We start from the raw sequence: 5,199 nt of genomic DNA on the forward strand, positions 1-5,199 counted from the left end.
GAGCATATTTTGAAGGAGATAAAATAAATATTGATGAAGATTAAGAATTTTGCGTTTTATTTATTTATGACCGGAAACTTTTCGGTCACAATGTATACGGAATATCAATAAGATTTAAATATATTGCAACTTGGCGTCTTTTATGTAAAAAAAAAGTAACAATATGGAGATGCATTGAAAAGTTATCAGTGTTATAATAGCTACAAAGACAGTCATGTTACAAGATTGAATATCGCTTTCATTGATTCTTGCTGTAGCTTAAGTTTACAAAGGAAATGCGTGACAACTACTTCTCACTGCTCCCTGTATACGAACGTAGATAAAACATGTTAGGAACTTACTTTTTATTAGCTAAAGCACCTTTTTTGAAAATAGAACATCAAAGGTTTCAGTTGGTTTTAAGCAAGATCTTATACGGTAATATAATGGGCCAATAAGCCTAAGTGAATGTCTACGATTACAGTTACTACCAAATCGAAGCTATAAGTTAGACCCATATCACATAAAATTTAATTTTCGAATACTTGATACGAAAAAGTTTCTTGTTATTTTTATTAATTAATTAAGAGAAATAATAATTAACGTTGAAGGTCATACAATTTTCAAAAGGAAATAGTTATTAGACGGATTCGAATAGCAAAGAAAAGACAAGGACAAAAATTTATTTTAATTTATAGAAATTTCCTAAGACCACTGATGAGGAGTACATTGCAATACTCGAAACAGCGTCGTTAAGTCAGCTAAATTTCAATGAATTAAAAATTAATTAATTAATAAAATTTTTGTCCTTGTCTTTTCTTTTCGTCTAACTATTAAATAGTTTATTTTCGTCACTCTCGGCAAGAAAAAATTAACATAGGGAATAGTTGTTATTTGTGCTACGTACAGAATTGAGCAGATAAGGTTTAACTATTTATAAAGTTTTCTATAGTAATAGAATAACTAAAGATTCTATAATAAATTTCAACTTAATCGGCATACATTTTTCAACAAAACCAATTTTAATAGAATTAAAGAAAAATATCAGTGAAGAATAAGGAAATTTTCTTTTTGATTAATAATTCAAATGATTACTTTTGACTATCGATTCTAAGTCTATTCTATTCTTTTATAAATAGAATTGAAAAATGTTAGGGTTTTGACTTCTTAGCAAAGCACACGCCTGTGACCACAGCACAACTTTTGTGCTAACGATTGATTAGATTTTCAGATAATGGCTAGAATGTCTTCCGTTGAGTACATCAAGCAGAGGCATTGGTTTTCGACGCAGTAAACGATATATCTTTATAGTAACAAGAATCACTTTTTTACCTGGTATTGTTTATATGGATATGAATATTAGGAACATTTTTGAATACACTGGAAATTTTATTGTAGTCTCAAATAAATTAGCAGAATATTGGAAATATGAAGAAATAAGAGGTATATATAACCTCTTATATCAAGTGTTTATATCAATCTTAAATTAATGAAATCTACAAGCCTTATAATGAAATAATGATTACCTTGCAGAAGCTTTGCGTCATATAATAAATTTAATTTTTTAATTTTGGTTGTATTTAATTGTAAAATTTGGTAATAAATTTTAGGTTGTTGTAAAATTTAATGTTTAATGTTTGCATGCATTAAAAGTTAAATAAATATGATTTGTTAACCAATCTTAGGCTACAAATATTAAAATAATTACCATAATTTAATAATATTTGCAACACATATCATCATCATTAATAGCGCAACGATTCTAGTTGAATCTTGGTCTTCCTTATAATACATATACTATATGTTTCTAATGATTTCGATTCGTTCTCAATTGAACTTAAACGAGAGTTTAAAACTATTGCCATATTAATGAATCAAATATAGTAAATATATAGAAAATATTATGGTTATATGTTTACAAAACCATTTTGATATATCTTTTGGATATAATTAATTTGAGCTAAGATTTTGTCTTAAGTAAGTACGCAGAAATAGTTTCTATTAAATAAGGTTGAAGTTTGAGAAAAATTTATACAATTATTAATTTAATATATAGCTGTGGTTTATGCGTTCGTTCTAATTAGTAACACAAAAAGTGTAACATAATGAATGTTTATTAATGAATAACAAACATGGACAAAGTTTAAAATTTGAATAATTTGCATTAAGTATATTATTTAGAACGCTAAATGTCTTCAAGTGCTTTGTGGAAGTATTAAAATTATATAAATTAAGAATTAAAGTAAGTTAAAAAAATTAGCTGAAATAATTATGTTTATTCCGTTCATTCAAACAAGTGCTTTTTAATTTTGTGGGATGTTTTCACAGTTAAAGTATTAGCGAGACTTCCAGTTAATTTCTGAAGAGATCTCATTGCGATACTTTACGAGTGACGAATGAACAAATAAAATGTGGATTATTGTTATGTTTAATGCTCTGCACTTCAGTTGTGCAAAACTAGGTTATTTGAGATTGTGACAGTTGATTTTTTCCAAAGGTTTATTGTTGATTTTCACATATTTTTTTTTAATACTCAAAAAATAATAAAACTTTTGTTACGGCGGAAATTTGTTCTGTCATGTTAGAGCTGCAAAAATCCAATAAAAATTTTAATGTGTTTTTAATGAAGCCTAAAGATTTCTTGTTGAAAAAAAATAATAATAAAATCTAAGTGCAAACAAACATTTCATAAGAAGGTTAATATATTTTTAATATAAGAAATGCCGTTAGAATATATCGCATAGTATTGGTATGGAATGAATGAAATGCGCTCCGGTAAGAGCAAGAGTGTGAAGGAATTTAGCTTGAAGGTATGTCTTGATATTAAATTTAATTTTTATTTTTAACAAAAAACATTGTTTTTCCTTATGAATTTTATATAATATTCAGAATATTTACAGATTACGTTTTGTTTGTGATAAATTTTTAGTGATACCTGTCTAAATTGTTGTTCCGACTGTTCCACACTATACCACCCGCGGCGTGATAACATTGCTTATCGAAATAATTACAAATATTTTTATTATTATTTTAAAATTTTATTTTAGAAATTTGATGTTTTAAAACTTTTTTCTTGTTTATTTCGACGGCATTTGTAATTCCACTTTTATGCAGCCACAATATAATTTTACCAAATGTTTTGGTTATAACCGCCGGAGTAACAAAAAAGATTAAATTAATTGCTTGTGATTAATTGCTGTTGGGATTTAATGCCAAGTTAACAAGTTAACGAGATTATCTAACCAAAATTTTAACTTTTTAGAGTTGGTAATGTGAGTTGGAAACTTTCTTCATTGACGTTTACGACAGGAAAAATAAAACACCGAAATTATTAAGCAGAAAATTGATATTTTGTTTGACATATTTTTATATTCAAGAGTATTAATTAATTAATTAATTAATTAATTATATATTAAAATTAATTACCTATTTTTAGTTTTTTTAAGGAAGTTATTATGATTTTTGTTTTAATTATCACTTTCCGCATAAACGCTGATTATAAGATTTGTAATAATAAGTTTCACTGACATATTTTTTAAGTATTAATTATTTAAGATATATTTAAGATATATGAGTTCAAATCGTGATTAAAACTGAAGAAAATTATATGAATTTATTAATCTTGTATTTTTTTTATAAATATATAAATTTTTTAAAACGTTTTGATTTTATTTTTTGTAATTTTATAAATCTTTTTCATAAAGAGGTTTTCGAACAGAAGTGAAACAACAACATACAGCTGTTTCGAGTATTGCCAAATACCCTTCATCAGTGGTCTTGGAAATAATTCTTGTATTTCTTTTTCTCAAAACTAACCATTTTAATAATAATAATATCAAAATATTTTTTAAAATACGATATCTAAATTAAAAAAATTATTAATAAAAGTAATATACGATGAATATGTAAATAAATTTTAAGATGTTCGCTCTCATAGCATGATTCATATAAACTAAATCTACTAGAATACAGGGTCTGATTTTAAATACCAAAAAGGTCTGATCTAAAAAATCATTCCTAAATAATAATCTCGTTTCAGGGGTGGAGCTTTAAGTACTACTTAAATTCATAAATTCGCTTACGACATAAAGATTTGACTCTATCTGGTAACGCTAGGGGTCAATAGGTCTATGCGTGGCTTAGTTTCAGGTAAATTATTCTTGTAATTCATATACCTAAGATATGTTTATTTAAAAATTTATCGAAACAATGTTATGCGTTTAGATGCTTTTATGATTATGTATATAGAATATATACATACATTGCTATTGAAAATTATGACATATACTAAACATAAGTAAGGAATTCAGTAAGATTCAAAATAATAGATAAAAATATTGATTTAAACGAATTATGAAATATTGTGTTGTGATTGAGAGTAAGCATAGATAGAATGATGCAATATCATTTATTCTTATTACAGGACTAGGAATAAGTCCAAGGTTGTGTATATATTGTAATAATTATAATAGAAAGAGGACGTCATACGGAGTAAAGATAAATGATAAATTTGTAAGTTTAATCACAACGAGTAACTCTTTAATGGGCGATCATAGTATTATTTCATCTTTTGTAGAAAATAGCTTTTAAATTTTATAACTGATTTAAAAAAAACGAACTCCACTACTTAGTAGTAGCATCAATGGAGCCTTATTCCCACATAAAGCATTTCACTAAATAATATTAGCTCTTTCGTATTTTACAATTATGTTTATTTAATATAAAGAGGACCATGTACCTAACTATTATCAACTGCTTTGAGATACCCTTAGACTACAGACAGCATTATTTTAATTTATTTGATGTTAAAGTTTGGTATAATAGTGTACATAATCGTCATAAAGCATTTTATTATATATATGTTAAACTATTCTAATATATAGTCAGACATAAATGCAATTGATAACATGGTGAGAAGAAAGAGTAAATAAGACAAGCAATTTTTGTCACAGACAATAATATATGCATATAGTAAGTTATGCAAAAAAATTTGATATGTATAAAGATCCCGTCATAGGTCCTATTTATAGGTACTAAAAATTTTAAATTTTGAATTTGTTTCTCGTATTAAAAATAATATTTGGAAAAAAGTTTTTCTTTGTCATAAGACTTATGCAACGAAGAGTTTTGTAGGGGATCTTAACTCTTCAATATTTTTAAGAATACACATTGGGCTAAATACATCTGATAGAAAAAAAGGAAGTGATCGGAAAATGTGCT

The 5,199-nt window shown here is 25.9% G+C and overlaps 1 protein-coding gene across 1 annotated transcript in view; it reads right to left on the minus strand.

The window, feature by feature from the left end:
- Positions 1–5,199, minus strand: part of LOC119678298 (rap guanine nucleotide exchange factor 4) — a gene marked incomplete in the record, with an annotated part of 493,194 nt that overhangs the window by 124,401 nt on the left and 363,594 nt on the right.

This window comes from Teleopsis dalmanni, chromosome 2 (assembly GCF_002237135.1).
Source record: "Teleopsis dalmanni isolate 2A chromosome 2, ASM223713v2, whole genome shotgun sequence".
NCBI classification, from domain to species: Eukaryota; Metazoa; Arthropoda; class Insecta; order Diptera; family Diopsidae; genus Teleopsis; species Teleopsis dalmanni.